Genomic DNA, 13,227 nt, shown 5'->3' with positions numbered 1-13,227 from the left:
GCAGGGGCCAGGTTAATGGTGCCAATGAAAGGCGATATACCACATACCTGGGTATCTGAAAATTATAAAGCAATCCAACAAACTGCTCAGTGAAACATATACTCTCCTCCTATGTTCATAATGGCCTGGAAGGTCAAGTTTAGATTTAGAATCCTCTATTTCTCAGATTTATTTGCCAAAATTGGCAGCATGGGAAGACCTGGCTCCTAACTTATGCTTCTTAAATCCCAACCCTCTGTCTGCCCTCCACTTATCTTGCTACTCCCAGTTCTGTCTCTTACTCTGAGTGGTTTTTTCCACGTGTGTGAGTACAACACAACACTCACACTGAAGATCAGTAGACAATAGGCTTTATATTCCTTAAACATTGGCACACAGCCTCTCCTTAGGAGAAGAGGTCCAAGAAAGAGGCAACTTGAGTAGAGAAGTCTGGAGTCTATGCAAGCAACATGGAGGTCCAGAGGAAGGGTTCAGGTCCTGGAAGGTATGTACCCTTGGCCTGTGGCCTCCTTATCTCATGGAAAGGCACGTGGCAGCTGAAGGACTAGAGTGGAGACATCTTGAGGTATATGGCACAAGACAAGGATGCTCTGTGCATGGGCTTAAGAATGGCACTGTTCTTCCTACTCAACTGGGCCGAGCTTAGAACATTGCCTTTTACCCAAGGGAAGTGAGATACCTTGATTGGTACCCACACCAAGAAGTCACACAACGGGAGGGTTTCTATTAATTTAAGTCATGGAGGGATTGAAGGAAAAGTCTTGGAGCTGGTTCATGTTGATCACCAGGTCTTAAAGACATTGTCTCTTCATTCCTATTTTCTGGATTTCCATCCAGTTATCCAGTTCCAGTTCTTTCTCAGGACCTCTTTGTTCAGTTTCTCCTTACATCCTATGAGCTGTTCCCAATGCTTTCTTTTTAAGGCTTTCCTTTTGTTCTAGATAGTTTCTGTGTCTGCAGCCAAGAAACCCTACAATATACAGATTATGTTACAAAGCATTTTGTATGCCACATTTGAGCATCTGAACTTTAGTCTGCAGAAAACTGGAAGCTTTTAAACAGGGGAGTGACCTGGCTTGATTGTTTAATATCTCTGGAAAGACAATAGAGATGGAATGCATAGGAAAAAAGTACACCTAATTTTCCTTTCTCTCTCGGAACTTCAATCAGTGGCTTAAATGGAGGCATCTATGGTAAGGTAAAGTTGAACTTCAAGAAAGAAAAAACAAAAATCCAGGGCAGGTGGGTGAGAAAAACACCAGGAGATCTGATACAGACAAATGAGCTCAATTTCAGGCAAGACTAACAATCAAGGCTGGATCCCAGGAAATACAGAGTGGGCAGGGTCACATCTAACCCTGGTTCAGTTCTAGAAGGCATTATAAACAGATGGTTTTTGAGCAGGGAGAAACCAACAGAAATTCATTATGACCAAGTCATGCCAAACTACTGTCAGCCCTAGCTTCCCCAAATCCATGAATAGACATGCTCAGCTGCAGTGTGTATATTGAGTGCCTTGGCCTCACCAGCCAGTGTTATCTCAATGGGGCTGATATAAATTTGGTACACATGTCCTGATTCCACTCAGTTGTAGCTTTTCTATAACTATAACTTTACCTGGCCGCCTAGTCTCTTGCTAAAATCACTATCTCAGCCCACCTGTATGGATCCTTGAACAACTCTTTATTTCTCGCAAGGTTTTCTACTTAGAGGCTGCTTCCCTTGGAGAGACAGACTTTCAGTGAACACCTGCTGTCTTTACCTACCCAGTATCCACACCTCTTATGCGGATAACAGCCCTGTATTTGGCTTTGAGAAAGGACTCTTCCTGTACTCACAGTTCCCATAATTAGTCATGGGGAGTTGACTTGACTGTCAGCTCCAAGGTGTCATCTTTATCATAGGAACAAGGAGATACCACCAAGAGATTTCAGTATGTACCTAGGAACACAGAGTCAATGGCAGGATAATGTGATCAGTTGCGCATTAGGAAAGCATCCCTCTGGCTGCAGTGTGAGGGAGAGATTGCATGCGAGAAGACCAATTGGGATACTCTTGAGAGTTCTGATGAAAGAAATGGGATTTTAAACTAGGGTATTGGCAGGAGATAGAAGAGAAGTAGACAGACTCAAGTGACTTTTAAAATTACAATCAATAGGTGAGTGGTTAATTATATATGGGAGACTGACGGAGAAAGAAGCATCACAAATGATTCCTAAGTTTGTGTTTTGTGCAAAAGAATGGATATTGTTGACTTCACCAATAGAGGTAGCTCTGAAAGAGAACCAGCTTTAGCCGAGGGATTTGTGAAGAGAACAGCTTCAGTTTGGGATATTTTGAAACATCTAAGAGGAAGTATTTAGAGGTAGTTGGGTGTAAAAATATAGAACACTGAGGATGTGTCTGGGCTGGAGAAGTTAGTTTACCAGTCCATGTATAGATGATAACTCTGAAGTCAAAAACTCTCAAAATATCAGTGAGGAGAGAAGAAAGAGGTGGAGACCAAGCCAATAATTGCCACCTCTACATTTCCTTTGACAACTGTCTCTTTCCACTTCACATTTACAACATTGGTTTTCTTCCTTCTGAGAATGTAACCCACTCATGGCTTGTTCCTACCTAAGCCAAATTGTACCACTGCTAATTTCTGGGGATTGTGATTTTAGTTCATTAAAGTTGTTCACAGCACAGTTATATCAATGTCTTTCATAGAGATGGTCAAAGAGGTATGGGAAGATGATGAGGTTAAAATCAGTTTTTTGTTTCTTTTTTCTCTTTTCAGATGGGATCTCACTCTGTTGCCCAGGCTGGAGTGCAGTGGGACGATCACGACTCACTGCAGCATCTGCCTCCTGGGCTCAAGTGATCTTCCCACCTCACCTTCCCAAGTATCTGGGACTACAAGTGCACACCACCACACCCAGCTAATTCTTTATTATTATTATTATTATTATTTTGTAGTTATGGAGTCTTGCTATTTTGCCCAGGCTGGTCTCAAACTCACATCAGTGTTGTTTGTTTGTTTGTTTTTCTTAATCGGTTCTCCTTATGGAGACAACAAACATCTGTAATCTAAAACCCTCACTCCATGCTGGTGAGACCACCCCACCCCTGCCACTTCATGGAGCACCTCCAGTTTTAGGGATTACACATTAACAAAGAAATGGATGAACTAGAATATGTCTTCTGGACAAGGGTCCAGGACAGAGAGCAACCTGGAAGCCATGTAGAATGGGGAAAAGGGTAATTTGGGGTATTCTCAAGGGGTCTGGAAAGAGAAAGGAAAGCCGACTCGTTCTGTATGGCACATAGCATAAGAGCGGGATCCATGACTTGCACCTTCTCAGGCCAGCACAGGCCTAGCACAAAGTGGCCTTCAGTCACTGTGTATTGAATGACTGACCGTAGATGATGGTGAATGTAAGGTGCTGTGGTCAGGCTTCGGTGGTAGATGCTGAAGAGGCCATTCAGGCATCCACACCAACAGCTCCCTTAAATGCTGCCTCGGTCACTGGGCATCTGCACTGAGAACCCACCATACTCTTGCCCTGATATTGTGATGCCCATTACCCTGCCTTCATCTAGTTGCTCTCTTGCTCTGTCCTCCTCCCAGGAACCTGTGGATGTCAGAGCCTGACAGCAGAGACTCCAGTAAGATCCTGGAGAAAAAGCTACCAGAGGTGAGACTCTCTCTTTTATTGCAGTCCACATGGACTTTCCCGGGGTTACCCAGGGCCTGAAATCTGATCGTGGAACTTCAATTGCAGATTGTGGAGGCGTGGACTGGGAGAATACTGGTTAAGCAATGCTATATGCAAAGTGTTCTCTTACCAACCACATTTCCTTTCTTTGTTCACATAATCCTGACTACGCCCCAGCCTTCATACTATCTTTGGAGATGAGGGACTTGAGGCTCTGGGAGGATAGGATCACCCAGCTTGCAAGCAATGCAGAATGAAGTGAAATCCAAGCCTGCTCAATTCTACAGCCTCCCTCCCTCCCTCCCTCCCTCCCTCTCTCCCTCTCTCTCTCTCTCTCTCTTTCTCTCTTTCTTTCTTTCTTTTCTCTCTCTCTCTCTCTCTCTCTCTCTCTCTTTCTTTCTTTCTTTCTTATGGTCTTGCTCTATTGCCCAGTCTGGAGCACAGGGGCATGATCATGGATAACTGCAACCCCAAACTTCTTTGCTCAAGCAAGCTTCCCACCTCAGTCTCAGCTGGAATTACAAGTGCACCATCGCACCCAACTAATATATATTTTGTTTTTTTTGTTTTCCTTTTTTTTTTTTTTTTTTTTTTTTTTTTGAGACAGAGTCTCACTCTGTTACCCATGCTGGAATACAGTGGAGTGATCTCAGCTCACTGCGATCTCCGCCTCCCGGGTTCAAGCAATTCTCCTGCCTCAGCCTCCCAAGTAGCTGGGATTACAGGCGCCCACCACCAGGCCGAGCTAATGTTTGTATTTTTAGTAGAGACAGGGTTTCACCGTGTTCTCCAGGCTGGTCTTGAACTCCTGACCTCAGGTGATCCGCCTGCCTTGGCCTCCCAAAATGCTGAGATTACAGGCGTGATCCACCGTGCCCAGCCTGCTAGACCCACCATGCCCAGCCTGCTAATATATATTTTGTTAGAAACAGGAATTGTACTATGTTGCCCAGGCTGGTCTCGAACTCCTGAGCTCAAGCAGTCCTTCTACCATGGCCTCCCCAAATGCTGGGATTAGAGGTGTGAGCCACTGCACCCAGCCACCTGTGTTCTTTCCACTTACCTTCGCAGTCTGTCGCTCAGATCTTAATGAGTGGGTCCCACCTCATATACACCTTCCCATGGATGTAAAGAGAATGCCTGAGTTAGGGCCACTTTTTCCAATTTACTATAAGAATACTTTCGGCCTGAATCTGAATCAGTCTTAAAACCACGCCTCCCTCTTTCTGCTGGGCCCTGCGGCTGGTATATCAGGCCAGAGGCTCCTATTGACATGCTTTCTAAATGATCCTTCTTCCCTTTTGGTTTTTTAATTTGGGACCAATTTGCGCCTCTCCGCTTGATTAGGATCTAACACTTGCCTAGTCAAAATAAGTGCAATGATAATCAAGCTTGCCTTTGGAGTGGAGTGGAGTGTGTTTCAGTGTGTGCCAGCTTTTCCCAGCCCCCTCCCTGGCTGGAATACAAATGTCCTCCTAGAACAAGCTAAGTCATACAAGGATTTTAGGCTTATTCCAATAGAAATGAGTCAGAGCCAGGAGCCTTTTCCCGGCCCACAGGAGTGTAAGCTGGGATCCTTCCTGGTGCCACATTTCTGGGAGCTACTGAATGATCTGTATCCATCTCTTTCTCTGGTTCTTCCTGGGGTGGAGAGTGGCAGGACCATGTGCCTGGATTTCAGCTTCAGCTCCTCTGCTCACCCTTGCTATATAAAATCACTTCTCAACCCAGCAACATGCCCAAGGCAGGCAGTCCCGCTCTGAATGGAGCCTTGGCTGGACCCACAGCCACCTCAGTAACATCCATAGCCATGGTTTTACCCAGTGTCTGCTCTGTTGATGCCCATCTCCACACTAGATACTTTACATAAGTCCAATACTTTCATTCTCTCAACAATTCTATCCTTCACAAATATTTCTTTTGTATGTCCTACGTGCTAGGCAATGTCTGAGGAACGCGGCAATGAATAAAGCAGACAAAACCCCCTGCTTTTATGGAGCTCATGTTTTTTGGTGGAGAAAGGATCTCTTTAAAGAGGCACTATTATCTTCTTTTTAAAGGGGAAAAATAAGGCTTAAAGAGTTTTCATAACTTGGAATCTGACATAGCTGGTATGTAGAAGAGATGAAATTCAAGCTCGGGCTTCTAAGACTCAAGGCCATATTTGTTCTATGAACTGATACCATTTCCGGCAGATGCTAGATCTCACTCCTAGAATTCTTATGGTTGAAGGGAGTGAGACTCAACCTAGGTGAGTGGGTGTATGGTGCCTGGGTGAGTACAGCCAGCAAGTTCCCAGGAGAAATACAAAACTGGTTCTGATGGGCTCTACAGGTCTTACTTAATTGGGTTATAGAAGGATAAAAAGCGTAGTATTTCTAGTAATTACAAATATGACTACCTGCTATGCACCAGCCATGGCTCCAGGTGCTTTGCACTGATTTATTTGCAGCTCATCATTAACCTAGGAATATAAATAATTTTAGCATTATTTCTTTCTCTTTTTTAGAGATGGTGTCTCACCTGGTGCCTGGGCTAGAGTACAATGGCATAATCATAGCTCACTGAAGCCTCTAACTTCTGAGCTTAAGTGATCTTCCTACCTTCGCCTCTAGAGTCGCTGAGACTACAGGTATGCACCACCACACCCAGCTATTTCCTTTTTTACAGGTGAAGACACTAAGGGATTGAGTATTTATGTAACTCTTGCAAAATCATGGAGCTAGAGATGGGCAGAGCTAGGATGTGAACCTAGGCAGGCCGGTCTATTCTTCACCACCATACCCAGTGATCACACAAAGATGAGACAAAAATCTACCTCACATGAAAGGAGGAAGCCTGGACCTCCAGACGTCCCTAGGCCCATGCTGCCATGTCGGACACTCACAAGTTGGACAGGTCTTGCTCTCAAAGAGCGAACGATGGGGGGACTGGGAATTTGGTATTGACAGGTGCTGGGGGGACGGGTGTTTTCAGCAAACAGGTCAGTGTGTGCAGAGGTGTGAGGTTAAGAAAGGACATATCCTGGTTTCTCAAAAATCAAACCAGTGGATAACTCACTCCTTTTGACACTGCATGTGGAAATGGTGGTGATTTCACAACCAGGAAACGGCCCCTCATGGGCCAGGTCCTTCAGGCCAGCATCCTTCTCCTGGAACTGATGCTTCAATAAATCCAGCGGCTCTCCCAGGGAGAAAGAACTACATAATTGCCAGGCACAGTGGCTCATGCCTGTAATCCCAGCACTTTGGGAGGCCAAGGCATGTGGATCACAAGGTCAGGAGTTTGAGACCAGCCTGGCCAACATGGTGAAACCCCATCTCTACTAAAAATTCAAAAATTAGCTGGGCATGGTGGCACGTGCCTGTGACCCCAGCTACTCAGGAGGCTGAGGCAGGAGAATCACCTGAACCCAGGAAATGGAGGTTGCAGTGAGCCGAGATTGTGCCATTGCACTCCAGCCTGCTGGGTGACACAGTGAGACTTTGTCTCAAAAAAAAAAAAAAAGAAAAAAAAAAAAAGAACTACCTCTTGCAAAATAAAGTGTGGGGACCCTTGTTCAAAAATGTTTAAGAATTTTAAGATGGCAACAGTGGACCATTAAACCAAGCACGGGATGGGACCCTTCCAAGTACAGGCCCCTGTGGCTGTTCAGGCCATGTGACCATGAAACCGGTCCTGCCCCCAGGTCTCCCGGAGCTACCACAGCATCATAACTCTTAGCTCATTTTTTTCTCATGATCATTCTGGAAACAGTGTTATCAAACCCAAGTTCCCGTGACAAAAACTCTGTGGTAAAGAATGACTTGACCAAATTCTCAGAATTCGTGAATGACTATGTCAGGATAGGAATAAAAATAAAACAACAAGTAATAGTTGATGCGTGTGGAGTCCCAGGACCGAAACCTAACATTTTCTGATGCCAAAACCCATACTTTCCCATCCAAGTATTAACCAGGCCCGACCCTGCTTAGCTTCCAAGATCAGACGAGATCGGGCACGTTCAGGGTGGTATGGCCATAGACAAAAAAATCCATATTTTTACACACTTTACCACTCTGCCTCCTGTCTGTAGGTCAGGGCTCTGTGTTTAATCCAAAACTTGGATGGTTTCACAACTGGAATATAGAAAGTGGCCTGGACTAGCTAGGCTTCTGTCCAGAGATGGAATCAATATATATGTCAACAACTGTCCAATATCATGAATATCTTCCCCAACACCTAGAGAAGAAGCACACATGGAGATGTGGGATAGTTTTGGCTTTTTATAAACTGCATTTTTGCTGCCACATCAACCTCATCTCTGGCTGGCAGAGAAACTAGCCCATCGCATTGCACACAGCAAGCTGATCAAGAAGCCTCTCTCAGGCTGGGCACAGTGGCTTATGCTTGTAATTCCAACACTTTGGGAGGCAGGAGGATCACTTCAGATCAGGAGTTGGAGACCAACCTGAGCAACACAATGATAAACCATCTCTACAAAATAAATAGTTTTGTTTTAAAAAGTCTCTCTTCTTGATAACTAGTCATACCCACACAAGATAATAAATTATCTTTATTATCTTTATGATCATCTTTAATTTTCACAATTTTTAAAGTCGTTTAAAAATACAATACCTACCTCATCTTTGCTTACTCTCTTATTTTTTTTTTTTTTTTTTTTTGAGACGGTGTCTCACTCTGTCACCCAGGCTAGAGTGCATTGGTGCCATTTTGACTCACTGCAACCTCTGCTTCCCAGGTTCAAGCAATTCTCCTGCCTCAGTCTCCCAAGTAGCTGAGATTACAGGCACCCACCACTACACCCAACTAATTTTTGTATTTTTAGTAGAGACAGGGTTTCACCATGTTGGTCAGGCTGGTCTCGAACTCCTGACCTCAGGTGATCCACCCACCTCGGCCTCCCAAAGTGCTGGGATTATAGGCATGAGTCCTGCTCCCAGTCCTCTCTTATTCTTTTTAATCTTTACTCTGATTTAAGAAGACTCTTTGTTTTCCAGATTGTTTCTTTCCTGGGAGATGGACTGCAATCCAGCCAGATCCTTAGTTTTGCAAAGGGTTAAGACCACGGAGTCAGCCATTACTGAGTTTAGGCCCACCCCCTTGTATCACTAGATGTGTGAACTCGAACAAGTATTAAACCTCTCCTAAGCCTCAGTTTCTTCTTCTGTTACATCAGGATTAATAAGAGAATGCCTACTGTGTATAGTTGCTGTGATTATTATAGTCCTAGAATATTGATAATGTGCTTCATGAATGTTAACAATTAGTAGTTGTATGACTGGCAGTGGTCCTAGGAAGCTGTTCTCACGTAATTCTTCTGCTGTCTCATTCACTCATTCATTCAAGGCTTCTTAGAAGAGGAAGCCTCGCCCTGGGCTTTTAAGATGGAATGTAAGTAGTTTCCTGGGTCATGTTTCAACTACTGGCCAATGAGAACCACAGAAATTTCTTATGATTGGAACTGTCTGTAGTTTCCTGACAGTTACTGGCCAATGAGAACCACAGAAATTTCTTATGAATGGAACTGTCTGTAGTTTCCTGATGGCATGGCTATAGTGCAAAGTAATCCCCAGTTCAGAGTTTTACCTTTGTTTTTGAAAAGTGAAACAGATTTTACTTTAAGTTTTATTTTAAGAAGTAAAATAGATATTTCTTCATAGTCCAAAGGTCTGCAGTTGGGACTTAGGCAGTAGATATTTATGAGCAGGGGTACTTTGAAGAAACGGGGAAAGCTCTGCCTTATGAATAAAGATTCATTGCCTCAGAGGAATATCATGAGTCCCATGGGATTTTCCAAATGCTTAGCCCATGGATTCATGTGCACGCAAAAGGTTTAGCCTTTATCATTTAAATGTCCCATGAGGACATCTCCCTTCCACTTTGCCTTACACAGCGGAAGGTCCTGGTGGCTCCTTCTTCTTTGATAGCTTGAGCACCAGTGCCATTTCTCATATCAGACTTACAGCATACATCTGATTGACCCGAAACAATTAGGGCAACCCCATTTCTCTTGCCAGTGATTCATGCAGGGCTGGACATATAACCAAATTCTGCAGAAAAGACATGAGCAGAAATCAGCTGGGGAGCTTCTGGGAATGGTTTCCTTTCTCATACAAAGGGGTACCAGAAAGTGATGTTGTATCTTGTTTTTCCATATTCTTGTTCTTCTGGAGATTCTGGAGGTGATGCCTAATATTGCTGTATCTATTTCATGACTATGGGGCAAAGCTAGCCTGCATGGAAAACTGACATATGATAATAGCAAAGGAGAAAGATAGGAATAACCAGGTCATTGGTGACGTCATTGAGCTACTGAATTACCCAACCTTGGAGCCACTCTACCTTCCAAACTTCCTCCTAGGTGCAACAACAAACTGTTCTTATGGTGTAAACTGATGCACCAGAGCTTTCTGTTGTGACCAAATGCATCCTTTCTGACTAATCCCTCCTATATTGGCTTTTGAAATCTAAGGATTGGTCCTGGTTATAACCTAAAGGAGAAACTAGGGAGGTTTCTCAAAAAGGATGTTGTTTCCGACCGGGCACGGTGGCTCACACCTGTAATCCCAGCACTTTGGGAGGCTGAGATGGGCGGATCACGAGGTCAAGAGATCGAGACCATCCTGGCCAACATAGTGAAACCTCGTCCCTACTAAAAATACAAAAATTAGCTGGGTGTGGTGGCACGCGCCTGTAGTCCCCCGGGAGGCGGAGGTTGCAGTGAGCTGAGATCGCACCACTGCACTCCAGCCTGGCGACAGAATGAGACTCCATCTCAAAACAAAAACAAAAACAAAGAAAAAAAAAAGATGTTGTTTCCAAGCCTTCCAGAGGTTCCTCGGTAAACTGAATTCCCTGTTATTGCCTCTGCTCCCATGATGTGACATCAATCGATGTTGCAGAGGCCATAGGAGCCCATCATAGCCTTCAGCATTTGCCAAATAGTTGACTTCATCACCCCTCTTTACCCTCTAATAAAGAACCGGTGGCACATCGCCAGTCAATCAAAAACTCCGTTGAGTGGCAGCGTTCCAGTTCTTCTGAGACCTAAACTCTGATTCAAACAAAGTGGCTGGAGTTTCTGGGATTGCTGGGTTTTGTGGCCAGTAGATCTGAATAATCCCATAAAATATCCCTTCAAAAGAAGAGCACAAATGTTCTGAGGAGCATGTTGGATACCGGATGTGAGACCCAGGGTAAGAATGAAGTGGTAGTAGATGATGGAAAGCCCAAGGAGACTTGGCAATCAACAAAACCTATTAGACTGGGGCAAAAGTAGTTGTGAGTTTTGCCATTATGTTTAAAGGCAAAAACCGCAATTACTTTTGCACCAACCTAACTAGGCGCTATCTTAACATCAGGTGATGTTACAGTCTTTTCCTCTTGGAAAAATTTGTCCTTTTAGCATGGCTTCTCATACATTACAGGTATCTTAGGAATGTAATTTTTTATTCTCTGCAAATCTATATAAAAGCAACATGTACCCACATGGTCTAAGGGGATAGGATGAAATTTAGTAAAAAAAAAAAACAAAAGTCGGCACTTTACCCATTAGTAACTTTACCATGAATGAAATGGGATCCACAGAATAAAGATAAGTCATATTCCACAAACAAGTGCCTTGCTGGCCATGCAACTGTTAGCAGGTCACTTAGATAATCCAGCTTTTGATTTACTTGCCAAGTATGGGAGTGCTGGACTTGACCCACAGCCTGTGCTAGATTACCCTCTGTCAACTTGACTAAGGCTGGAATTGCCCAAAGGTTAACTAAAGATCATTGAAAATGTTCTATAAACCATAAAGCACTATGTAAATTGAGACTTTTTTTTTTTTTTTTTTTTTGAGATGTAGTCTTGCTCTTGCTGCCCAGGCTGGAGTGCAGTGGCATGATCTCAACTCACTGCAGCCTCCTTCCTCGGTTCAAGCGATTCTCCTGCCTCAGCCTCCCGAGTAGCTGGGATTATGGGCGTGTGCCACCATGCCCTGCTAATTTTTGTATTTTTAGTAGAGACAGGGTTTCACCATGTTGGCCAGGCTGGTGTCGAACTCCTGACCTCAGGTGATCCGCCTGCCTCAGCCTCCCAAAGTGATGGGATTACAAGTGTGAGCTACTGTGCCCAGTCCTGAGACTTGTTTTAAAAGTAAACGAAGTGGCCATAGGGTGCTCTTCCTACATGGACTCTTATGCCATAGTTTTAAAGGGAAGATGGATTATCAAACTGGGCCATGAGGCAGCATAACTAATGAATTATTATGATAAGCAGAGATCTCACTTACTGACATGTCCTGGATACCATGCACTGAGCTAAGTGCTTTACAGACATTGCCTTTTTTTTTTTTTTTTTTTTTGAGATTGAGTCTCTTTCTGTTGCCCAGGCTGGAGTGCAGTGGCATGAGCTCTGCTCACTGCAACCTCCACTTCCCAGGTTCAAAAGATTCTCCTGCCTCAGCCTCCCAAGTAGCTGGGATTACAGCCGTGTGCCACCACACTAGTTAATTTTTGTATTTCTGGTAGACACAGGGTTTCAACATGTTGGCCAGGCTGGTCTCAAACTCCTGATCTCAAGTGATACACCTGCCTCAGCCTCCCAAAGTGCTGGGATTACAGGTGTGAGCCACTGCACCCACTGACGTTGTCTTTAATACCCAGAATGACCTCACAGAGAAAGCATTTTCTGATGACAACACTGAGACTCAATCTCAATAATTCTTGAGGTCACACAACTTATAAGTGACAAGCCAGGGTGCAAACTCATCTGTGTCTTGCAGCAAACCTTATGTGCATTCTACTCCACTCTGCTATATCAACCAGAAAATCAGAGATAAAGACTGGGTAGGAGAGCTCCTTTTTGCACATTAGATTTTTGGCCAGGTGTGATGGCTAATGTCTATAATCCTGGCATATTAGGAGGCTGAGGCAGGAAGATAACTTGAGGCCGAGAGTTTGAGACCAGCCTGGCCAACATAACAAGGCCCCATCTCTACAAAAAAATAAAATAAAATAATTGGCCAGGCCTGGTGGTGTGTGCCTGTAGTCCTTGCTACTTGGGAGGTAGAGATGGGAGGATCATTTGAGCTCAGGAATTTGAGATTGCAGTGAACTATGATTGCACCATTACACTACAGCCTGGGTGACAAAGTGAGACCCTGTCTTTAAAAAAAAAAAATTAAGATAGTAGAAATTGCTTTAACTCTATTCTTCTATCTATTTGAATAACCTTCTTCTTATCAGAGCAGTTGTGCCAATGTTTGAGGCAGAAATATATATGTATATAAAATATATATTTATGTATATATAGTCACCATAAATATACCCTACAGATAAAAATAGTTTTATGGGAAAGTAAGTGGCACAAATGATGCATCAAGATGACATAATCTGCAGCCATTAACAATGAAAATCATTACGATGCTTTAAAAACATGAAAAAATGCTTAAGAAATCCAGTGAGGTAAGGAAAAAAAAGAAATAGCAAATGGTATGTACACTGAAGTGAATACGGTTGGGTTTTTTTTCTCTTTT

The 13,227-nt window shown here is 43.8% G+C and overlaps 1 protein-coding gene and 1 long non-coding RNA gene across 2 annotated transcripts in view; one reads left to right on the top strand and one right to left on the bottom strand.

The window, feature by feature from the left end:
• The window catches only part of HS3ST4 (heparan sulfate-glucosamine 3-sulfotransferase 4), a 444,956-nt gene that overhangs the window by 101,521 nt on the left and 330,208 nt on the right, over positions 1–13,227 (bottom strand). The window lies entirely within an intron of this gene.
• Positions 1–13,227, top strand: part of LOC140711663 (uncharacterized) — a 58,982-nt gene that overhangs the window by 19,308 nt on the left and 26,447 nt on the right. Inside the window, exons 4-5 of the long non-coding RNA XR_012092932.1 lie at positions 3,614–3,680; positions 6,211–6,333. This is a non-coding gene — a long non-coding RNA (uncharacterized lncRNA). The remainder of the gene's footprint in view (positions 1–3,613; positions 3,681–6,210; positions 6,334–13,227) is intronic.

The sequence above is a fragment of the Chlorocebus sabaeus genome, chromosome 5 (assembly GCF_047675955.1).
Source record: "Chlorocebus sabaeus isolate Y175 chromosome 5, mChlSab1.0.hap1, whole genome shotgun sequence".
Taxonomy (NCBI): Eukaryota; Metazoa; Chordata; class Mammalia; order Primates; family Cercopithecidae; genus Chlorocebus; species Chlorocebus sabaeus.
This window is presented reverse-complemented; position numbering and strand designations above follow the sequence as displayed.